The sequence below is a fragment of the Falco punctatus genome (assembly GCF_963210335.1).
Source record: "Falco punctatus genome assembly, chromosome: Z".
NCBI lineage: Eukaryota > Metazoa > Chordata > Aves > Falconiformes > Falconidae > Falco > Falco punctatus.
In genome coordinates, this window is record NC_137586.1 from 1,530,446 (window position 1) to 1,555,640 (window position 25,195).

The 25,195-nt window shown below is 47.3% G+C and overlaps 1 protein-coding gene across 1 annotated transcript in view; it reads right to left on the reverse strand.

The window, feature by feature from the left end:
• Positions 1-24,197, reverse strand: part of RAB27B (RAB27B, member RAS oncogene family) — a 48,547-nt gene extending 24,350 nt beyond the window's left edge. Inside the window, exon 1 of the mRNA XM_080371957.1 lies at positions 3,865-24,197. The gene's annotated coding sequence lies outside the window, so the exon portion shown is untranslated. The remainder of the gene's footprint in view (positions 1-3,864) is intronic.
• Positions 24,198-25,195: the final 998 nt, after the last annotated feature.

Consider the following 25,195-nt stretch of genomic DNA (forward strand, 5'->3'; position numbering starts at 1 on the left):
AGGGCTGACCACAATCAGCCAGGGGCCATCGTTAGCACTAACAGATCCCCCAATCAACCCGAATTTGTCTTTTGGAGCATCTTCATAAGGAAATATCTAATGGAAAGTCTGAATCATGATTAGGAGAATTTCTATCTTACGCTGCCTACAGATGATGGGCTGTATGTCTAGTAAAGGGGAAATTATAAAAAAAATATAAAAAAAAGGGAAACACAGCCATACCCATACCAGTTTGGGAATGGACAAACTCCCTGACAAAGGCGGAGTACATCATTTTACATTTTACAGTGATTAAAAAGCAAAGCTCCTATTACAGTAGTTTAAGCTAGCTGCACCCTTGACAGGTCTGTATTTCTACACATCACTGCTTTTCCCAAATCTTTGGGCTAATTTTTCAGTTTCTTTAATACCAAACCTCCATCAGGGTGGCAAACTCATTTTGCTGTGCAGGGGCTCACCTAGAAAGCTTTTACATAGTTGAAGTGCAGCTTTATACAGTTCTCTCAAACCTTAAAGGGCGAGAGACTGGCCCTGCTGTTTGCACACTCAGCTCACACCTGACCCCAGGGAGTGCTATATTAGTAAATACATTTGCTTGCACTTCATCCAAAGCCCCTCTGCAATTCTCAAAGCAGTTTCCCTTTTGCTGTCAAGAGAGGTAAAGAAATTTTTGGCAGAACTGGAAATTAATGCTTTTTGCTCCATATTGCTTCGGAAAGCTCTGATACCTGGAGTGTCCCTTTAAACAATCTCTGCAATAATCGTTAGCTAAGATAGCAGCTACACCTCCCTGCACACAGCAAGGCAGATTTCCACTCCCTACGCCATTCTGTTTAAATAAAAATTTACAACAGTGATCAAAATGGTTTGGCTTATCAAATCATCTGATCCCATTTATCGTGGCTCTTTAAGGACTGCAAATTGTAAAGAAGGCTCCTCGAGATAGAAGTCATTAGTTCTAACAAGCTAATGGCTATTATACATTTAAATCACTTATTTTGAAACAGTGAATAATTTATTCTTTCTACAGCAGACAATCTTATGTGAACACTGAAGCAATCTGATTATTCCATGAAAGGCTTTAGAATTGAAGTCTATTGTACTGCTCAGGCACAAATTAGTTTTCCCAGAAGTTTTAACCCCTTAAAGCTGGAGAGAGAACAGTTATTTCTCTCTTCCAGCTGAGGCTGTACTGGAGAGGAGAAAGGTCTTTTCATGCCTCTCAACTCGCCGTGATGCTCCTCCTGGGATATCACTCGTGCCCGTGCCCATGCTGCTGCCAGTAAGCTTCTCAGGGTGTGCTCCTCCTCCCTGCACCAGTGGCCTTCTGCTCACACAAGGACATGGCAGGCAGATACCAGAAACACCACCTCCCAAGTTCTCACAGTAGCTGGTTCTCCTCCTCTCTCGAGAGACAGCCATACCTGCCCCACCCCAGTAATGCCAACCCTGCCTGTCCCACGCCGGGAGGGGACACGGGGTTTTAGGGGCAGACAAGCAAGTGAAAGGTTTTGAGGGCAAGAATGAGGAGTGAGTTAGGAGCTGCCACAAGCAAGATTAGCAATGAGTTTTACCACTCTAACCTAGGGGAATTAGCCAGTTCCTCAAGATTCAAAATGAAAGGTAGACCTTAAAGCTCCTTTCCTGATAATAAATTTCAAGATTACATGTTACACTTTCTGTCAGTCATTTCAGAGAATTATCCATTGCCTGACAAACCTTCTGTGGTTTTGATCACAGAAATCACAGAAACTGCCTATTTCCATGCTGTCTGGCCGTTTCATAATGCTGCATTAACTAGAACGCAGCACAGGGACTATCACAGCAGGGAGTACTCAGCTGCAGGCACTGGGTCACACTTTATCTCAGCTGCCGGACACAAGTACCTCTGCCCAAGCCAGCAACCACACCTGGGGGTGACAGGGGGAAAGGACTGATTGCCAGGCTCAAACTTTTTTCCTAATGCCACCCTAATCGAACCCAGACCTGCTGCATTATGCTACTGACCATGCTGCTTCCCCATGTCACATTTCAACACGCAAAATACAAAACACAGACATGCTGCTGAATTACTCTGGGCTGGTTTCTTTCTCGATGAAAGAAAGAGCAAAACCAATGCTTTCATGGGAACCAGCACAGCTATATACTTAAGAGTCGCCAATGCAGCAATTCTGAAGCCAAATACCTGCCCCATGCTAACAGGAAAATCAGCTTGGAAAATTGAGGCTGCAGTGCACGAACAGTGAGAAAAGAACAGCTTCTCCCAGGAAAAAAAACCAACAACCCCCCAAAAAAACAAAAACCAAAGCTATCCAGTTCTTGCAAATGCAAATTCAGACTTTCAGCAGGCAGGGCCTGCAGACACACAGGTAAGCAGCATACAACTGTATTTTGTGACATGCTCTCAAAGGCAGATGCTATTATGCCACCTTTACACAGTGACAGCATGTATTTCAGTAACGACCAGGTTGTGATATGTCAGCCTTAGCGGTTTCTAGGCACACTCTAACGGAGCATGTTGCTACTCCCCAGTTCACACATTTTAGCAGGCTGCAATATATTGCTGTTTCTTTGAAGGCAAAAATAAGCACCACACCATGAGAGCTGTCGCTTTTCTCTGCAGCTGTTCAAACTTCCCTAGCACCATGTTTTAACCGAGCTTTCCAACAACGCTGTGTGCAAAACTGCCAACAGTGCCTTCTTGCGCATTTACTTGTAACACCCCATCTTGAGAACTTCACACGCAGCCAAAACCCACCAGATTTGTTGAGAAGAGTTTTTCAGCATGGGAAAACTGTTTCTCCTTTGAGTCAAAGTCTGATTAAAGAACTGAAAGAGGAGTCACACTCTCTCTCGCTGGTGTGAATTAGCATAACTCCAAGACTGAGGCCTTTTTCCCCCAAGATGCCTGCAAGTATGCAATTCATTTTACCTTTGGCATTTATTATTTTTTTTTTGCCTATGACCCACAGGGCACAGAGCTACTTGAAAATAACTTTTTATAATAGATTTCAGAAGAGGCAAACTATTTCTCTGCTACTCTGTGTACCTGCCTTTCTCCTCCTGCCACAGCCACTCGCAAAGATGCTTCAGTCAAACTCTGCAGAAGTTGTGCTCTGCTACAGACTTAAGGACCAAATCCATTTCCATGATCCCTGGAAAGTCCATATAAATGCACGAAAGAAGCCTCTTCACTGTAATCTGATCTATTAGGTATAAAAGAGTATTAACCACACATCGACATGACAATACTGTCCATGGTATTTCTGAACCAGCTTTCCTTTTCTCCTCCTTTTATTTTTTTAAAATGAAAAAGCACGCTCTCCTCCTGTCTCAGCTGATCTCTTTATATACTTCATATCATACTCTTATCTCATTCCTCCACCCGAATCAAGGCGCGACAGCAGACGCTGCGCTGTGAACCCCTGCCTGCTTACGGAGGAGCTATTCCCGAGTAACTATCGTTGGGAATTACGGAATTAGCGCCGCGCTACGACCCCCGCTAGGCTCCCCATGCATCGCTCGTTGACACACGTCCCTCACCGGCCGCTGCCGCTGCCCCCCCAACCCACGGCCAGGGCTCCGCGTTCACCACTCTGCCGCCTCACAGCGGGGCACCGATCCAGCCCGGAGCCCCCCGGCTCGCTGTCACCAGGGGCACACAGTCGCGACAGCGGCCGCATGTCGGGACAGGACCCCCGCCCGCCGGCCCCGGGCTCCCCGTCACCACGCGATCCCCGATCGCCCCGAAACCCGCCCCCGGCCTCCATTTGCCCCCCCGCAGCCCCGAGCCCCAGGGCCGCGGCGGGCCTGGCCCTGCCGGGCCGCGGTCCCGGCGGCCTGCCCAGTTCCCCCGGCAGAGACCTGCTCCCGGGAGCGCCGCGCCGCCTGCTCTCTGCTCGCTGCCGGCGGCGGTGGGAGGACGGAGCGCGGCGCAGAGCACCTCCCTCTGCCGGAGCCCGGCGCCGAGGCTGGGCTCAGGCAGAGGCGTCGCTGCCGGGGCCGGCGCACGGATGTGGGCGCTCGCCCCGGGGCCGGCGGCGGGGCGGGGCCGGGCCGGGAGGCGGCGGGCGGCTGCTGCTGAGGGAAGCCCCCGCCGCCGGCCCGCCCCGCCGGGCGCTGAGGGGAGCCCTCCGGGGGGGGGGGGCGGGACGGGGCGGAGCGGGGCCGGCCAAGGCCCTGGCAGGGCGGGAGGAAGAAGGGGTCTCAGGACCCCCCTTCCCTGCCTGCCCCTCAGGCCAGCCAGCTTCCAGCCTTCCCCACGCGGGGCCTGAGCAGCGCCTTGGCTCTGAGGGGGAGTCCCAGGCCCCAGCCCGTGCCTGCCACCGGCTGCACGGGCCTTCAGGTGCCCCCAGCCTGCAGGTGTTAGCGCCCTTTTCCAGGGTGCGCCTGGCCCGAGCCGGGGCCCCGGGCACCCGTAACCGGTTACCTACCGCCCTGCCGAACCCTCAGGGGAGGCCTCATAAAGGGATTCTTTCCACAGCTTTGCTAGCTGGGGTTATTTCATCTTTTCCCTGCGATCCACCTCCTGGGTCTCAAAACTCACCGTGAGGCAGCTGGCCCGTGGGGCTGTTTCAAACCGGGCCGCTCCTCAGCATCCCAGCGCTGCGAGGCCCGAGCGATGCGGCTGCGGGGGCTCGTCCAGCCACCGCTAACCCAATTGCTCTGTGCTGCTGCAAAAAAATACCCCGCAGGATTTCGTAGTAAAGCGCAGCTTTTCCTGAAGCACTTCCACATGACAATCCTAGGACTGGAGTACCTTCCGTGAGCTCATACAGTCCAGCAGCGCAGTTACGATTTCTGCTGTAGGCTTGTATATACTACTACAGGAGAGTAACCCTCTACCCCAGCTTGAAACCAATCTCATGTCTCCGTTGCAGAGCACTTGAGGCTGAGAGAGATGCTCCTAGTACTGCACGTTGCTGTTCATGTGGAAAACGGTAATAGCGTTTGCACTACACTGCTGATAACTGGCACATAGTACTAGTGTAGTTTGGCCCCGAAATATCTGCTTTAAAAATAAGAATGCAATAGGCAGGAGAGGGAGCGAGCTGAGTAAGAACAGCGCAGAAAAATCAGGGCCAGTGTTACCCTGTGTACCTATTTTGGCAAGGTTATAGCACCTTGCAAAGCCCTTGCGTGGCAGAGCTGCACATTCAGAGTCAGTTCTAATAAATTCACTTCAGTTCTAATAAATTCACTGAAATCCTTGGACAGCTTCAGCAGGGTGTACTGTGAAGTTGTAACTTATAATTCCTCTTTCATGTGTCATTTTTTGTGTGTGTGATGTTGTTGGGGAGATGTGGTGAGGTATATCACACTGGTAAAGTAGGTTGTTCGACACAACACGTCATCAGGGGAGGAAGAAAGAGCGGGATTTTGAGCTTCATACCCTACTTGAACACCTAGGAATCCTCTGCCTTTATTTTTTCCATTTTGATTTCTGTGTGTCCAGAGATACCAGCAAAAATAGGATAGCTGCAGGTAACATTTCATGATCCTGGGAGGGCAATCCTGCTGCAGATCCTGTGATTTCCAGCACTTACAGCCACTTAGAGGTATGCTTAAACGGTTTCTGCCCTTCCCTGGGGTTTATTACTGGCAATGCTTCAAAACTATGTTGCCACTATCATGAGAAAAAGAGTTTTTCTGAACAGTTTTATTCTTTCAGCTGCATGGCTTACAAATAAACCTTCTTACCTATGGCACACACATCCTTTTTGAAAAATACTTTCCATGCAGCTCAGCTGGGAACAGCAATCATCAGTTTAAGAACAATCAGACCAGTTGCCAGCATTAGCTGCTGCAACATTCGTAAATGGGTTATCACTGGCCTGTTGGTCTGTTTGCCCTTTTCCCTGCTGGTAAATGCCCTGTGCTCATAGACGGAGGAAATCAAACTGTTGGCAAACATTTCTTTGAGGCCTCACAGCTCAGAACTTCGCACCCACACAGTATCCAACAAATTGGCTTGCGATCAGCAGTGATTCAGTTTGGCCACACAGGCAATTAGTAACTGCTGGTTGCCAGTTCTTTTTATATAACTGGAAATGTTTTGCTATGATGGACAGTTTCAGACAGAACCATTTCTCTAAAGCCCTTGCAGTTCCTAGGTAAGTTTTCTCTTTATCTCCTCTAGGCTGCTAGATGTTAAATAAAACTATGGGAGTTGTGTTTCTTTTGGGTCCCTTAAATTAAAGGCGAATGTCTTAATCAGTAACCTCAGTTTCCTGCTTATTCCTTTAACAATTAAAATTCAATGTTATTCACAAGAACAGGAAATGTGCATGGATCCTGTGCTTTCCCGATAGAGAAATTTCATGTGAAGCAGCAGTGATTAAACAAGTCCTTTGCAGAATTATTAGAGAAGATAATACAAAATTAATAATGGCAGGGTGGTATTTCCTGATACACTTTTTCTTTTTTTTTTTTTTTAATAGCGGGCTGGGTCTGCTTTGGAAGGAGTAGCAGGATGTGGTATTTACGTTCCCTCTGATGAGCATATTTGCAGTAACTACAATATTGCACCGCAATGAAAGCAAATATGTTATCTCACCTGTTCTCCCTGTGCCTGCAGCCGGGAATGAAGACCAGCTGGCAGCAGCTGCCCAGCTCCACATAGCTTCACTCTTTTCCAGAAATAAGGAAGAAGTGGCAGCCAACTCCCCCCGCACAACCCGCCCCCCCTTTTTTTTTTCCTTTTAATTATCTCAGAAAGTTATTTCTTATTCAAATTTTTCTTTAAGGCCTGCTCTACTTGGGGCAGGGTGTGGGGGGATCATTTTAACTATGTTTAGCAAAACTGGTGTATGCCTTTAAGTAAGCTGTCTTAAGCCAGTTCTTGTGGCTCAGTCATGGTTTTTCACTGAGTATTAATAGCGTTATTTTTCATCTTACTAATGCAAGCTAAATTAATGTACATTCAACCTCATGAAACTGCTACAAGCTTCTCATGCAAATGCACTCAGTCTCCTTTATTCTTGCCTAACTCACTCAGCATGTGTCTGTGAGGTCTGAGGCATGCTGCTCTCTTCATGGCAGCCTGAGGAGTCACATGTGTCACATGTGTCACTGGGGCATGCGACCTGCCAAGTATGTGACCTGTTGTGGGGAGCCTTAACACACATCGGACTGCCCAGTGGCCCTCCAAAGGGCTGTCGGTAGCAGTTAGTGATATTTAATGAAAGCAATCAGACATGGGTGCGTCTGAACTGAGTAACGACAGTGTTGCTAGCATATTTCATATTCTTTCTCATCCTGGCATTGACCAAGGTACTGCCTGAGTTGCCAAGATTCTATGAGGATAAACTTTCTCTATGTTTTAAATGGTATCAAGCATGTTTCTTCACTCTCTGTGCAAAAACCTCACCCAGACCAGACTCACAAGCAGTAATATAAACCAATTGTAAAATGCTTTTTTAGATTCACACATAGAAACTAGATACATGACCAAGAAAATCTGGAGCAAACAGCTGACTTAATTACACAAGGCCAACAAGCTAATTATGTAAGGCATGTATTGCAGATTTACTTAGTAAGTCTTTAAATGTCTCTTCTACTCTCTCCCCTTCCTCCTCCATTCCTCTGCCACCCACATCCTCTCCCAGTTGTGCTGGGCATCCACAAATGCTCCAGGTCTCCCATCGCCCCTTCCTCTGGTTCATGCTTGCTGGCTGTTGGACTAGGTGATTGTTGTGGGTCTCTTCTAACTGAAATATTTTATTCAGTTCTATTCTGGTCTATTCTACATCTGCACTCATACATAGAGACAGAGCTCACCTCTTGGTGCTAGTCAGTGTAATTCCACTGAGCTCAACAAAACTTGATCGATTTATGCTGATAGGGTATTTAATCCATTATGCTTTTCCTACACAATAATAATTTGGCAGAATATGCTCATATTTTCTGCACCACGATTTGGTAGCCAGAGACTAATTAGTTAAGAATAAGAGGAATGAACAAGGTTGGTTGGAAACCAGTATCCTCTTCTGCTCAAAATGATGATAAAAAGAAAAGAAATACTTACTTACTTATTTACTGCAACTAAGTTTTTTGATCAAAATACATGTCTCATCTAGAAGGTTGACCCAGATTTTTTTCAGACCTAAAGAATGTTATTTTCCTGGAAAAAAACCCCACCATTGTCAAGGCCAGCAGATAATGACCTTGATCCTTTCTGCCTAGTCAAAAATTCAATCTGCAATTGTGATTTACATCACTCTTTAAAATCAGACCTGTTACTTAACTTCAAAATGTGCCCACTTTTCCTAATTCCCTGTGTTACAATGTTTTAAATATTTGATGTGCCCAACCACTCAGAAACAAACCGGGATGGCTTTGATGTTGCAAAGACTGAGCCTCGGCACCGAAATAACCATCTGCATCTGCCTGTATTTGTTCCCGGGGAAGAAAGCTGTATAGTAAAGCCCACCTTGAACTTCATCAGGGCCTTGATTTTGACTTAGTCTCCTGTTACTCTCACTTGCTGCAGAAGCAGCAATTAGTAAGCACTGGCCAGTTGGAAATGTGATAATGTTCCTTTCCAGTACCTGGGGCTGTTGCGATAGGGAAACATGCTCTAATTTGAATAGGCCTGTCTCATTATCTTAACTTCATTTGAGCTGATTTATAACAGCTTATCACACTGTGTCTGTGTGGGTTCCTTTTCCCTAAGTTTCCTCTGGACATTTCCATGTTATCTGCAGAAACATTACAAAACGGGAACAAAACACAATGGAGAAGTATTTCATTCATGTCTAAACTGCATCTCTTTTGAGCAAGCTGCTCTTGTGTTTCTGCAGAGCTAGCCACAAATTTGCCTTAAAATTATGTGGAATCACTTTCATAAACTCAGAGAAACAGGCTGAAGGAAAACACCCAGCCTTGTGCAGCTCCCCCTCTCCCACAGTGGTCTCCAGAGGCACCAGTCAGTGGCACAACTGCAGGATTTGCTATTGATTCGTGCACCAAGTTAATTAGCAACACGGGAAAGGAAGCTGCTCGTTTGCAGGGTGGATTTTCTGGGATGACAGGGAAAGCGGAGCCTCGCTGTGCAGACACAGGCTCGGGTCCCTGCAGCTCTGCCAACCTGGTCGGTGAGGCAGAGGCTGACCAGCAGGGCTAGAGGAGAGAAAAGAAGGAAGACCAGCGTTTACCCCAGTAACCTGGATGAAGATGTTGTGCACTTCTGCAGCAGAAGGAAGGACTGCAAATATCATTGCCAAGATCTTTGCTAAAGTAAGGGAGAAAAAGGAGCCTCTAGCAATCTTATGCAAAGATATGCAGTGATAAGGATGGGATAATTCAATTTCAAAATGAGCCAGTTAAATGCCAGAAATATAGGTGAAACCCCCCATTTTCTGAACCAGTAGCTCAAAATTGTTTGCCCTAGTTCAAACAAAATGTATTTGCCTGGATGAAGTGGTAGCGATGGCCAGGGAGATCAGGTCTATGCCCTGAACTACCAGAGGAGGTGGCTGAGGAGATCTCCTTTACCCATCTCACAAGTCCACAGGGGGGATTCAAGGAGGGTGGCTTTCTGAGCCAGTCACAGAGGCAGAGGACAGGGGACATTTAGGGATGGGGCACCACATCATGCACAATCTATCATAGTCAGCGGTCACCACCACCAAACCCACCAAAGCAGCTTTGTGCAAGCCATCAGCTCCCTGAAATACTTCCATGTGCTTATACATCCCGTGTCCAGAATAGGAGATGGAAGACCTTTTAACTTGGGATCACATTAAAAAAATCTTTCTTTGCACCAAAAGTGGCTCTTTTCTTATTACATGCAGCATAGTGAGTGCTAAAAAGCTCTGAATGAAATTATTCTGTAAAACCTGGAAACAGAGTGCTCCTTAATGCGCTAAAGTGAGCCTGATTTGCTGGGTGCCAGAAAATAGCGTGGAGTGCCGAGAATGAGATGTGCTTTATCCCTGCTAAAAATTAATGTAACAGGATTTCCGTAAAATTACAACTCACTCAGAAAAGCTTCTGGATGCGCTCTGGCTAATTAAACCCTGCATGGTTGGAGAGGTGTGGGGAGCCTTGGCAAAGCAGAGCCAGCATGGCCGGGAGCCTGGTTGCTCCTCACAGGCGCCGCTTTCTCCCCCCCTGCACATTTCTCTTTAGAAACTGCCTGGGGAGAATAAAATTGATGCTCAGTCCCAGCGGGAAACTGGAGCCAAGGGCTGTGCCATGTCCCCCAGCGTTACCTGGGGAATGTCCAAGGGCTGGTGGGGGCAAGGTGCAAAACCCAGTGGGGTCTAAACCGCAGCTGGAGCCTGAGCTCAGGCAGACGAATTGCTCCCCCGCATCAGAGCAGGAGGGGCCACAGAAACACATGGGTAGACACATGTCACATAGGTGCTTCACAAGCACTTCATACCTAGTTTGGAGAAGAAACAGGTGATTTGGCCCAGAAGGAACAAATGTGGCCTAAGTGCTCCCCAGCTTTGACAAGAAGTGGCTCTTCACATTTCAATGAAAGCGTATGCCACAAAATAAAAATTTGCCGTGAAGGCAATCAGCAGTGCAAATTCAAATCAGACTCATCGAGCCTTGTTAGCCTCTGCTCGGCATTGACCCAGTTGGGTCCCAGGTGGCTTCTGCAGAGCCACTGCTGTGTGGAGATGCTGCGGTCCAGGGGGGCTGCTGGCCTGGGCATCCAAATGAGCTTGAATAGCTGCTCAGGCTCCGGCGAGCATGGCAGACGTGCTGTGCGTGCCGTGCTGGGGCTGACGGTGGGCCCTGTGCATGGTCAATTGCCACCCTGGCCATGCTCTAGGTGTAATAATCACGGCTTGCTCAACATCCTCCCCAGGCTGTTTGATTATTTCCCCTCTAACTGTAGGCACTGTTACGCAAAGGATGTGAATGGGAGGGAATCAGGCTTTTCCACATCATTCCCAGCCTCTGCCAGGATCGTGTCTCTCATTCTGCATTTTCCTGTCTAGCCGAGGTCCCTCTGCTGTTGTGGCTGGCATGGTGCGCTCTATCAGGAGCACAGCACAAACCAGTTGGTTTTGTGGGGAAACAAAATATCGCTCCGGTTGGAAAATATTCCCTCTTTTCCCTCGGTGCGCTGCTGCCCTGTCAGCATGTGCAGGGGGTTCATTCCCCATGAGCAGAGCAGCAGGAGCAGGGGGGCACCAAGCTGCCCCCAGTGCCTGCTCTTGAGTAGTGACTGAGGAATGGAAACCTTGAAAGACTCTGTGGTCGTCGATTGAAGCCTGCTTGAAAATATTTCAGCATCTATTCGAGCCTTTTATTAGTTATTTCCTCTCTCTCTCTCTCTCTTCTTTTGGTTTGTTATTTGTAGGTCTCATGTATCAGTGCTTTCGCTGCCAGTGCCTGGAGCACAAACAGCATGTGAGGCTTTACACAGGGCGATCCTGTTCTCTTTAGAAAGCCAATATCTTTTGTTTTCCATGGAAACAATCTGTCAAGATTTTATAATCTCGATTAGTGGTGAGAGGCTTGCTCGGTGCAGCTTAAGCCTCCTCTTTGCAAGAACTCGTAGCTCTAGATGCTGCATTTTCTTCCTTTCTCTGATGTCTTCACAGGTTTGCACGCACCCGTTTTTAACCGGTAAAAGTTTCTTTTTGTTTCTCTTTTGCTTTGAGGAGCTAATTCTCAGTGCTATACCTTGCAAGAAGAGAATTACAGATAGTTTTTCCTGAAAACAGAAGGTAGTGTCTTGAGACAACTATGAACAAGAAAACAGTCTTTAATATTAATGTTTAAATTGATATTTCAATGCTCTCCTTTTTTTAAAAAAATTTGCTATGTGAAGTCTTTAAGGATATTACACATAGATGTTCATGGAAAAGAAATGTAAAGTTCAGACACTCAAAATTACTGACTACTTGTGAATTTTGCATTCTATGTTGAATTGTGACAAGTTGCCACTCAAAAATTAATTGCCTTTGGGTAACTTAAAGGACATTACTTTGTATAACTTACCCAAAGACAAAGAGTTTTGAGGAATAGAAGCTCTAGCACGTGAACCAGGTTAAATTCCAACACTGAATATTCCAAGCAGAATTTGTAATTGTTGGGCCACAAATCAAAACACATTTCACTGAAGAGGTGACTGCTCAAACAAGTTGGAGACCACACTGAATGGAGAATAACTGCTGAAAAAAAATTACCTTTTTCTGTCCGGTTCACACGGAAAAGGGAAGGAGAGGTTGAGAGTGTGCCGCCCTGAACAGGGCTTTGTGCCCTTGCGTTCAGTGGGGCTCAGTGAGCAGCATCCCTGCAGATCCTCTCTTGTCGTGCCTCCCCGCTGTACGTTACCAGTGGAGGATGAAGGGTATCTGAAAACGTCACCTACCTGTCCCCTACTGGTCTTTGAGCACGGGCATTTAATGCACATTTCTGCCATCCCTCTTTCCAGCAAGCACTAATTCCCTGAATAATGTTATTCCCTGAATAACACCGTGTCCTGGCTATGAAGATTTTTAAAAGCCATTTCAGAGAAGAGGACATTTCTTCCTTACTTTGACTGAGACATTTTGATCCCAGTGGGATGGAGACAGCTATTCTTGTTGAATGTCCTCCCTGAGTTGCCTATGAGCTGTGCTGCGTGAGAGGCAGGAGGAGACATCATTAGGAACCAAAAGATAGCATTTACCATCGTGTGCGATTACAAAAGAGTGAATTTAACCTTTTTTGCCCTGAAACCATGTACCGTGCTTATTAGCCTTCCACTGGAAAAAAGGGGATAGTTATTTCTGTTCGAAACCAGTGCCACGATTGTGTTGTGAGTTACATCTGCTCGGTGGGACACTTTCCTGTTCTGATTAACAGCCCTGAACCCGCTGCTCCTGGCAGCTCAGTCGAGCTGATCTCTTAGGCTTCAGGGTTTGTTCCCTTCTTGTAAAGACAACTGGTGAGGAACCCCTGTGGAATTTTTCTGGCAGAGATTTATGAAGCATTTGGGAAATCTGTTTTCCATCCTGCCTGCTGCTAGAAGTATTTTTAAACCTGTATTTCCCACCTTCATGAGACGGTGCACAGGAGTGTGCCAGCAGTCGGTCAGCAAGTCAGAACCATGTTTTTCCATAGACTACGGAAAAGGTCCATGGCAAATAGTTACGAAAAGCTGGAATATTGTCAGAAGAGGTAAACTCACTGCAAGGGTGGTCAGCACCTCTGTTAGAAAACATGGTCTGTGAATGAAAACAGGCAGCAATTAGGTGGGTCCGGGGCTAGCCGGGGTAGGAAGCATCCCTGGGCGAGCATGGCCGTGTCACTGCATGGGGACGCGGGCCCTTGTCCCCGGCCGTATGCAGTATTGCTGGCATCACCCCGTAAGTACAACCAGGGTGGCTGTCACAGCAGCCCAGGGCTTTCCCCGTGCAGCCATGGCACGGGCATTGATGGCTCCGACAGCTTCTCACCTTGGTGGCTGTAAGCGATTTTTGGTGGTCAGCTGAATTATTGTGTTGCACTAAATGCTCTCCTAAACCTTCCAGTGAAGGTGAGGAAGAGACCTGAGGAAGCTCGCTCGGTCGTTTGGTTTCGCTGAACCAGGTCATTGCTGTGAGGCAAACCAAGAGGCTGGGAGCCGCAGACTGCTGAAGGAGAAAAATGTAAAACTAGGTGGAAGTCACCTTATCCCTCCCCTGGAGAAGCTGCGGGTGGGTTTCCTTATCACAGACCTTTCCTCTGCTGAGCTGAACCTGTTTCGATCTGTCGACCTAAGTTACAAAGTGGAGATGCCAGAAAGGACTATTCTAGGTGTCTCAGCGTAGTCCAGGCGACTCCCTACAAAACAGGAGTGGGAAAAAGTCCACGTCACTGCTTAAGAGCTTTGCATCCTCACTGAAGTCTGTCTTTTGACGTGTCATGAGCCGAAGCAAATCCTAAGCCTCCGGGAGGTCACTAGATACCTGTGCATCCTACATCTCCAGTGCAACTAAGCACCAGTTTGTAATTGCTGACCTCCTGGGAGTCCATGGACTACTCCTAAGGGACCATGAAGGATAACTGAGAAAAACCAGTCTAGTGGAAGCAAGCAGAAAGTCATGAAGCAATCTGTTCCCCCAAGGAAACATTGAGCTGAACAGATTGGATTCACCCTGTCAAGGGAACGATGTATCTCATCTCATCTTCGTCACCTGAGCCTCAAAGCAGGCTGAAATCAAAACGCTCAGTGCGGTTCCTGCGGCAAGCTAAAAAGGGTTACTAAAGACCGCCAAGTTATTCTTAAAAATCACTCATGTTACTCACACAGTTGTGCAATACTACCTTACTGTAGCGTGTAATCATGTTAGTAAATATATTGAAGTAGGAAAAATTTCGATTTCTTAGCTGAAAAGAGAAAGATACTTCGACTCATAGAATGGTTCACTGGTAACATTAAATATTGGATAACCTCTGGAGAAAGAGTAGTTCTGCAAATTCTGTTTCAGGGGGCTGATCTGTGCCTGCACAGTGCCAGGCACTGCGGGAAGCCAGGATGCAATGTTGGTTTCTTACCCCCAGAGCAGCCTAGATAATAATCTACACCTTATAATCATGCAGAAATAGTATCAAAACCTTTTTGTATAAGCAGGGGTTATTCTTTTTGAGGGCACACACTAAATTAAGAAGTTGATAGTTGCTGTAATGGCACCAGGTTCTTTCAGGTACATTGGGAAATGCTGTCTGGAGTGCGCTGCGAAGAACAGACTGGGGATGCAAAGAGGGATTAGCGTTTGTATCTAAAAGAATATGGAAGCTCATTAAATTAAAAGCTGTAAAATAGGGAATATACATAATCGTGTTGTCTAGAAGAAAAGCAATTGTTTCAAACCAAGTTTTCCAGTTCCACCACCTACACCTATCACTAGTCATCTGCTTACAGAGGCAAGAGATAAAGGCTGTTTGTTGTGGCGTTAAGCAGACAGCAGAGTCTGCAGCCTCTGATGAACTGTCTGGGTTATTTTAAAATTTTAAACATGTGAGAATCGGTGATTTAACTGTAACGAAACGGAACTGGTTTTGTGCCGCCTCTGTCTTACCAGCGTTCTCCTTGCAATCTGCTCCTCCTCGTTCCCATGCAAATCCAGATATGTTTCAGGTATTGCATTAGCAGTACAACCCTGTAAGCTACACTTTGCAGTTTCTGTAGAATTATCAGATATTTCCAGTGTAACCTATCCATTTTAGAGCTATCAAAGAAGCAACGAAGCCTTGCAGAGAAGTGCTGAGCAGCACTACAAGGCTGAGCTGCAGCAAGCATCCTCAAGGCCAGTCAGCAACGGCAGGGCTGGTGATGCTGCTCTTGAAGCAGAGAAGAGACCATAACAATTTGTCAAAGTCTGTCAGTCGTGTCTATCAGATGAAGCGTTATTATCGTCCTGCTGTGACTCAAGAGCTCCTCTCTAACTGCAGAGGTGGAGGGTTCTGGCTGGGGACTCAGGACCACCGTGATGGTGCAGGAGCCCCTGGGCTGGCCCAATGTGTTATTGCACACGTGGTTAATGCAACACTTCGGGGCAGGGAGGGTTGGAAAGGGAGTGGGAGCGAAACAGAGACACAGGGTGGAATCGGGGCTGCCACCCCGGGGAGGGCTGTGCCTGGGCAAGGCGAGTTTGGGCACTGGCTGCACAGCGGTGAGGCTGCTCCGTGACGATGCTGCCGTGCAAAAAGGAATGAGTGAGTACAAATGCCAGATGTCACAGGCTACAGAACCTGCGTTAGCACAGCCGCTTCCCAGGGAACACCATTACAGGACCACTTTTCAACAGCCACTCCACCCATTGGCAAGAAATTGTTTTTTCAGCTATCGTGGGACTTTCTCTAGCAGCAATAATCAATCTTTACTGTAACAAACATTGTCTGTAACTTGATTCAAAATATACCTGAAGATATTCCAGTAAGGCAGAGGGGAAAAACTGCATTATGAAGATATCACAAAGTCTTCTTCAGAGCAGGAGCATCCACACACACAGGAGGCCTGAGCACACTGTAGCAAAGTAGGGGTGCAGCCCTGTGCATGCCCCCCTCAGCAGCATCAGCCTCTCCTGCTCCTCCCTGCTAACCCCAGGTCCCGAGGTTGTCTGCTCCCGGGTCCCATGGGTCCCCCCTGGCCGGTGCATCTCGGTGCCTGGCTGCTGGCACGGGTTATATCTGCCCTGGGAAATAACAGGTCCCTGGGGCAGCATCAGGCAAGAAATATTGATTCCATGACTTATAGCTATTTCCTCAGGCAGTTCCTCGAGGGAAGCATGTGAGGTAGTGCTGTGAGATTACAAAGCATCCTCAATAACTGAAAGAAGCTCTGCAATTCAGTTTGACACCACTCCTTTAGATCAGCTACTTTTCCCAAGTTAACCCCATGCGATACTCCTTGCTCTCACCACCCGTTTCTCTTGCAAAAGTTCTCGCACCAGCCTGAACTTGAGGACACAAGCAGCCTGTGCAAGGTTTTGTAAATATTCCTGATCTTTGGGGATGCTGTTGCACTGAGGATGGCATCAGGCCGGCGGTGGTTGTATTCCTCTGTGCTGCCTCAGCTTGGGCTTGTGGTGCTGAGCCTGAGTGTTTGAGGATCTGTTTGGCTGGAATCTTTTTTTTATACGTATACACGAAATTCAGAATTAGTTTTAGCCAAAACAGGGCATTTTGAAGAATACACACTGTACAATTTGAATGTAAAGTCTTCACCAGCAATTCAGTTCTTTGGAAAGCCACCTGCATTGCTTTAGACCCTGGGATGTCAGTGCCAAAACAAATAAGTAAAAATAACAGATAACTGAAAATCATGTTAAAAATCATGAGAGAACAGTACCCAAGACACAAGCATCTTTCAGGAAGATCTTGATGCTGTTCACTTCCAATCATTATTCCTATGTAATATCTCCATCCTCAAAACTGGTGGATATGAAGTAATTCCTGAATTTAGGTTACAAGAGCTGGTGTGAGAAGCCCCCAGCGATCACATCCTGGCCAACTTTTTCCTCTCTTTCTAAATGAAGGCTGACCTGGAAGAACCATTTTGAACATACTTTTGAAGAACATACTTTTGGCAGTGTTGAGACACCAGGAGAAGCCCTCTAAGCTGAATGTATGGACAAAGGGACAAGATCCTGCACTAACCCCTGACTCTGTCATGCTGAAGTAGGATTTTTAGCTGAAGGCAAAGCCGGGCTGGGGGTGCCTAGCATCCTGGGCATCATGAAGTTCATTAACTAGGATGAGTCTCCATGGCAGGAACGAGATGTGGTGTGGGGATGGTGAGAAAAGCGCCTCGGCCAGTCCATCTGCACAGTGAAGGGAGGCAGGCTCCGAGGCAAAAATGAGCTATGCTCTTTATTTCAACAGCAATTTCAAGTATAAACAGCATCCTTTTTCACTGTACACCATCTGCCTTGATGTAATTGCCACAAAGAAAGGATCGGTATCTTTTTTTAAAGCATTGATCATTTTAGCATCTACTATCTCAGAGCTGGCAAGTGGTCTGCATCCTCTGAGTCAGCCTGGTGTTCTGTACAAGTTCCTGCTCCCCCATTTTACAGAAAAGCGGAAGAACTATCAAGCCAGGAGAGAACTAACAAAGCCTGCAGCAGGTTTCAGACAAGGAGGTCTCCTCACCACTCCACCTCAGGCCATGGAGGCCAGGCAGGCGGAGAAAAGATTTGCATCTGTATTTTGCATTCACTGCTGCAACAAAGAGCTCATGCAACGTGGGTACGGCTCGTGTGCTCGGATTAGGTGATTGCACCAAAGCAGACACCGCGATAGCCGTAAAACATTTGACTGTTGGAGGACAGTTACAGAAACTGTGGATTTGCAGTCCAGTTTTAAATGGAAGAGTGTTTTACTGGAGTGGAGAGGACGGAGAGTGGTTCATCATGCGAACAAAGAGCCATATGCAATAGTCTGACAAACAGAAAACTTCAGGATTTATCTACAAACTAAATGGGCACTTGTTATCTAGAATGATAAATCTCTGTTTACAGTGTAAATAATGTCTCCCTCCTACTCCAGTGCAAACTCATTGCCTGCAGAGCAGAATAGATGGTCCCAATCAGACCCCTTTACTGCTTTCCCCAAGTTTCTGTCTGGAAATTGCTGGGGAGGAACTTATAAAACAGAGGACATCTGAAAACAAAGCCTGATGGAAGCAATTCCATTAGATAAATGAGTATTTATCTACCATTTAGCTTTCTGACATGCAATATATGTTTGCCTCTACTATTTCAGACAGTAATTTTACAGATGGGACCATTACCCATAAATTTACTCAGACAAGAAAACTCTATTTAGTGTCTTTGATTCCAGCAGCCATTGCTACCAGGCTTGTGAACGGCCACTCACTCCTTCCATAGGCACCAGACCCATGGGAGGGGGTCTGGGGTCTCCCCTCAACCTCCACCACCCCACGGGAGTGGGGGTCCCCCTTGCCTCCCCTTAGAGACATCTGCCCCGGTGACATGCTGTCCCCTCTCCCTCACACCCTGGGGAGAGGGGCTGTGGGAGGTCAGGGAGCAAAGCTGAGCCCTTCGCAGGTTGAGCCCAATTTGTAAAATATCTGTGCCGATGGAGCCACACTATAAAGCTGTACTGAAGATCCCAGCTTTGGGAAAAATGTTGCCTTAGCAACTAATTGCCAGCCTGCTTTTGCAGAGGAGGCGGCTGCAGCGATGTTTATACGTGGGTTAACTTCCTTGCTGCTGCAAAGGCTGCACAGGGGTTACACCGAAGTGATAGCTACCCATCTGTTTTCAACTCCCCATGCACAGACTGAAGACGCCTGCACCCGGCAGCCCGGGGTGGGGGGGTGGGGGTGCTGGGGGTCATGCTGCTGGCACAGAGGCATGGGGCAGCAGATCTGTTGCTTCTCCAACGCAGGAGCGAGAAAGAAAATCCCAACTCACACCTTGGCTTTCACTGCGCATTTGGGGAAGCAATGGTATGTTTCCCGGAAGTTGCTTAAATATCTTTTTATATATTTTGTAGTCATGGTGTGTTATTTTTAATAGGAAGCCTTGCAGATTAGATCCTTGCTAATCTGATTGGCATTTGCATCAGGATTTATTTTAACCATAGCGTGAAATGTGCTGTTGGAAACACCTTTGTAAACGAGATGCATCCTTTGACCACCTCAAGCAAAGGCTGCTCAGGGACCCGGGGACAGAGCTCGGAGCTGCATCGCCTGTAGGGGCACGGCTGAGTCTCCCACCCAACACGTGTAGGCTTCCCACGAATCGCACCCCGAAGGGCAGTGTTTCCAGAGGCGACCATGCCTCTGACACCAACACCAGTCACCCTCATAAATCACAGCTATATAAACATCAACTCGGGCATTTTTAGAGATGCACTGGCTACAGCATCTTGCAGAGCTGCGTGTGTGTGTGTCTGTGTGTGTGCGTGTGTGTGCGTGCGTATGTGTTGTGTGTGTGGTTGGTTGCCCGAGCTCACCACTGCTCAATAGCCACATCTGATCTGTGCGGGCAGAAGGGAGGACTGAGGCTGGCAGCATTTAGACACTACTCAACAAATATTGAAATTTATACCTAACTTTGGGCAGACACACAGTCCCTGCGGATGGAGATGCTTATACAGACAGGCTCGCTTAGCACTCCCGGCCGCGTTATGGCTACAGATGTTCCCAGAGATGCTTTGCACCTTGAAACACCATACAATCAAAAAAACTCCCACTGCAAATGAGCAATAGTGTTGAGAAACTCCTGCCCTCACCTGAGTGACCAAGGATGAATTCAGAGCAATAACGATTAACAGAACCAAGAACATAGGTGATTTCTATTGCCAAAGCTTTTTACAAAGCAAATTATACCTGACAATTACAGGAGTAAAATTCGTGTCCCAATATTTGGTGGAACAAGTGTCTGTTTAAACAGAGGAAGCATGTAAAAAAAATTTAAATCCCAAATGCAGATGGGTGGGTTTCTGCAAGACTTGAAATTTGGTGGCGAAAAACCTTGCGAATGGTCCCAGCAGGCTTTTAAAAACCTGGTTCATGAATTACTGACACAAATGCCAGCGTCTCACTGAAATCTACGTGGCATGTAGACACTTAGGTTCTCTGAATAGTCAAATCACTCAAATATTTTGCATTAAAAAAAAAAAAAAAAAGAAGATATTAAATCAGATTAATTCGGTGGAGAAATCCCAGCTCTTTAAGACCAGCCTTCGTAGGGGGGTGATTAATGAAGACAGGGTGGAGGAGACGGTGCTGCAATGGGAGACATTGCTCTCTTACGGCAATAAATCGGGTGCATTAAAAATGATGAATCCTGGTTGTTCTGTGATATAGTAAAAGCCGCTGTAAGGGTAAATTTAGTAAAGATAGCCTGAGAAAAGTTTCTCTCCTTATTTCTTAATTTTAATTCAATTAAAACACTGTTAATAAAAAAATAAAACCTGTAAGAATTTGAAAAAACAATATCTCAATAGCTCTTGGTTTCTTTTAAAATCTGTGAGAAGGTTTTAAATCCCCAAACCTGAAATCGGCTGTTCTTCCCCAAGACAGCACTGTTCCTTTCAATGAGTAGACAACTGGTTGCAAAAAGAACCAAGCTGTACCATAAACCTCAGCCACACAGCACACAGGTCAGGGCTCTCATCCTCCTCATCCTCGCCGAGGGCTGCAGCACTGGGGGAGGGGGAGTGACACAATTACACCTTCCCTGCCCAGAAGGACCCCAGGCTGCTGCAGAGCAGGAATACGCAGGGGGTTTTCCCCCGCGCTTCGAGGGATGCTGCTGTGTTATCCCCAGAGAGATGGGCGCATCCTGGCCTGCTCAGCTATAAAATATTATCTAGGCTCTTAGAAAGCTGCTGGGCACCCTTGGCTGCAGCCCGGCTTGCCCCAGGTGGCATCAACCCAGGGAAGGCAGAAAAAAGGAAAAGAAACGCCATAAATTATTGCAGCAGAGACCCAGATGGGCAGGTGGCAGCTCCCTGCTGCCCCACAATGCTTTTGGTGCTGGGCCGGAGGGACAGCATGGACCAGGGACCTGCTGGGGGTCCAGGTGCCCCTTCCCACTGTGGACATTTGGCACCTGATGGGGGCATTATGTTCTGCTCCTGAAAATGGAGATAGATATATATCCATTATATATATTATTTTTTTTTCTTTTTTTTTTTTAAACTCCTGGGAAAGTCAGGTGTTTCTCCTTGCCTTGGGGACATCCTGGAATTCAGGAGTACCCTGGAGCTCATTTGGCCATGGCGGTGGGCTCCTGCACACATCATGCTCCTGGTTCTTTGCAAACCCCCTTGCTGGTCCCCTCTTTGCTGCCTACAGCATTCCCTGGACAGGTCTGGGGGTTTTCCCTTCAGCATCCCCAAATCCCAAACACGCCATTCCCTAGAGCCCTGCTTGTCATTTCACAGCATATGGTAAAGTTCAAGTTTAATGTAGGTCTGCAGGGGTCCCAGCTGGCTCAGAGCCCCCCATGCCAGGCACCGCACTGGTACCTGCAAGCACGAGCAGCCCAGAGGTGCAGGTGAGGGAGCACCCCATCCACAAAACTGTATTGGGAACACCAGGCTTGTGGTGGAAAATCTGCTTTTTATGCTTTTGCTGTCGGAAAAGAAACGTTGTGGAAATGTGCTCCAGCCCCAATGGCTTTGCAATCAGCTTATGCATTTACATGGAGCTTGTTGGCCTGAATTCCAAACAAACCAAGCTCAAATGTTGTCATATTCTTCCAAATTAATAAGCATTATCCCTTTTTGTCATTAATAGAGGAATTTTGCCCCTAGATGAATCGTTTCCTAAGTAAAATATGCTGCATTTCCCTGAGGCTGGAAATATGGTGGTGTGTAGGCGACCGACTCGGTACCTCTGCTCGGAGGTGTCAAGCTGAGGTTTGCCTTCTGCTCCCTTCTAGGAAAATATAGTTCTTTTGAGGGGAGACACAAACTTCCAGGCTTGGGTTAAAAGCGGCAAGGTCTGCGTGCTGCCTTCCCGCCGTGGGGACCAACAAGCCTGAGGAACCATTGGCCACCTGGACAGCCCAGTCCAATGATCTCTATATTTTTGGAGATTCGCTCAAAAATAAATGAGGCTAGTTGCCTAATTCCACCCCCAATCCAATCGTATTTGGCTGAAAAAGACATAAATAAATCCCGCTTCTGCAGGTTTAGTAGGAGCCCCCCAGGAAGAGGAGGGATGAGGTTAAGATGCTGTGGTGGGTGCTGGCATCCTTGGCACCAGTGCTGCTTCACCACCCTTTGCAGGGGTGGAGGGACAGAAAAAATGAAGCTCTGAGATTCATGAAAAAATCATGATTCAGAATCACATTCACTACTGTAGGAGACAGATGCTATTTTAAAACAACTGCGTACATCAGTTATGCTCATTTTTACCCTGATTGCTTCTGAAGGAGCCTGGTAACGTCATTTACCTTACTGCTGCTCTCTTACACAGCACAGCGTTCCAGGGTAATTTCCATCGGAAGGGACTTCTGAACATCCCCGAAAGTTTAAAACGTGAAAGAATATATATATTTAAAAAATTATTTCCCCCCCTGCCCTACATGAAGGCAGTAAGCCTTAAACTAATGGCCGCACAGCACAATATTCAGAGCAGCACATCCCTGCCGAGCTGTCCCCTCGCAGCCCCGGGGATCCCTGCACTGGGGTCCCCACTCATTCCATGTCCCAAATCGGCAACGCGTGTGCACCAAAGCGGTTCACATCTCTGGCACCGGGTTTTTGGAGGCAACTGTGGAAGAATAGTTGCTGGCTTGGGTAAGCAGGTGACATGGACAGGAATGCAAGCAAACAGCAGACTGCCTAGAGCCCAAAACCAGCTTGCCTGGCGCATCCCTTAGCCCCACAAACATTTGCTCTGTCTCCTAGAACAACATTTTAAACGTAAGATACATTTACAACTACTTCTTACATGGCAGAGTAGAAGCAAAGGTTAAACATGATAAATCCCCAAGTCAATTTTAATAGAACGTTTCCCTGTTTACTCTTCGGAGGTAAGGAACTTCATATTAATCTGCACTAATAAACAAAGTATTAAAGCATACCATTAGGAAATAAAAGGAATCAACTTACCGGAGATCTAGCTCAAGTTTAATCCTTCTGCTGGTTTCCAACTTCTAAGCAATAATTTATTACTCCTATATAAAATATTAAAGCCAGTGCCTGCAGCATCGCCCTATACTTTAAGGTCTTGAACATACCATTTCCTAATTCCTGCCCAGTTACCAATTTCTGCTGACTACGTGAAATAGGGTCCCATTAGCCCTGCTCACCCCCCTCACCACAAAGGCACAAACCACACGATTTATGGCATCTCGGCTTATCCAGGGAAGCGGGGAAGGGAGTGGGACGTGCCTTCCACCCGTGCCGTGCACATACAGCTGGAGCAGCTGGTGAGGCACTCACGCCTGGAGCCCGGGGTGGCCAGATTGCTGCGTTCATATTCCTCCATGCCAGAGCTCCTGTGCAGGCACTTTCCCTTTCTTGCAAGGAAATAAGCCCCACAACAGAAGACGATGCTTTCCCTCGGAAGGCAGGATACAGCTCGTCGGGTGCGTCTCGAGAGATCTGTTTTAATGCTGTGCCAGTGCATCAAATGTTGCTGCTAATTTCTTGCTCCAAGGGGCTAAGTGATACATTTTGCTTAGGAGAGAGAAGAGTTAAACAGGCTCTAGCATCTTCACATGTCCCGTTAGGAAGATACAGCAAACCCAGCTGCAAATTGCTGACAGCAGGATTTTAAACCCTACAGGAGAGGAGCTGGAGAAAAAAGAAAATATCTCCTTTCTTGCCCAGGTTGATGTGCTTGCTGTTCTGCGGCAGGAGCCAGGTATCAGTCAGAAGGGAGGATGCAGAGCCCCAGGGATGCGATGGGCGGCTGGTGCCACTCCCTCCCCAGGGCTCTCTCTGGGTGGCCCGCCGGGTTGAATAAAGCAGATTTTGGGTCAGGGTCAGGCAAATTTGCCTCTGCCCCAGGAGAAGCAGCCACACGGGCTCCCTCAGCCTTTCTGCAGCAAGGGGATCTCATATATTGCAAACGCTGGAGTAGCCCAAAATTTGCTGTTGCTTTCTCTTAAAACAGGAGACATGGAAGCACACCAGGCACGAGCATGTCCCTTATTTTCTGCCTTTCTCCTTAACCAGGTGTGTTGTCTCTCACCTCCAGGAATCATGTTTGCCCAGGTGGGCACCCTTCTGCAGCGTATTCCTTCCCACAGGCATGCGGAGGGGGGGGGGGACGGGACCGGGAGAGTTTAAAGCCAGTTTTAACTGCAAGCAAAATGTCAGTGAATTGAGCAGATGGAGTGGATCCAGGTTCCAGTTACAGCACGGTGACATGAGAGCACCCCTCACCAAAACAGGGGGAAGTGGTACAGAAACGATGTTTTCATTCTTTTCTTTAAAAAAAGGGACGTTGCTAATGTCTGTGCACTCTAAAATAACCACCCATTTATCGGGTGCGTGGATTCGGCAATATCCCAAGGCACAGCCTGGTGAGGGAGTTGGACTGATGGAGACCAGCTTCTTGCACCGGCTCCCAGTAGCCAAAAGCCACCGGTCCTGAGGGCACCAGGGGAGGGAAGAGCCGAGCGCTAGGGACTCGCTGTGGATATGCAAGGCTCCAGATACTCTTTACCATATTCCAGTCTTTAGAGAAGCATGTTTTCCTGATCTGCTTGTCTGGCATAATCGAGATTTCCCCCAAGATATCTTGAGGGAAAGATGCAATCTGCTTCTCCCTGGCATCTATTCACTTCTGTTAAACTCCAAGGCAGAACAGTCATCAAATTCCTGTTAGCAATGCTTTTTGTTTCTGTCAATGAAAAACTAATCTCAAAGGGAATGTGTTTTTCTCCAACTGCTTGGTGGTTTTTTTTTTTTTGTTTAGTAAAATGCCTTAGAGCCATAATTCTACATGCTTAAAATTTTCCACTTGTTAGCTCCCACCCCACTTCCCCAACTCATGTTATAGCTGTGATTGCCAGAACATCATATTCAAAACCCAGCAGTGTTTTTTTGGTGTTGCCAATAAACAGAGGCAGCTTATGAAGAGTGTAGAAGGAAGCAGACATGGTGATGGATGAGGCACGAATAAACAAGATTTACAGCCCCCCGAGTTTCACCCGTCCCATGCAAACCTGGGGGCTCCACCCTGACAGCCTGCAGGCATCTCACCTGCGCTAACGAGCTGATTTTACAACCCATTACTTATTTCACAGAGGGTCTCCCAAACATC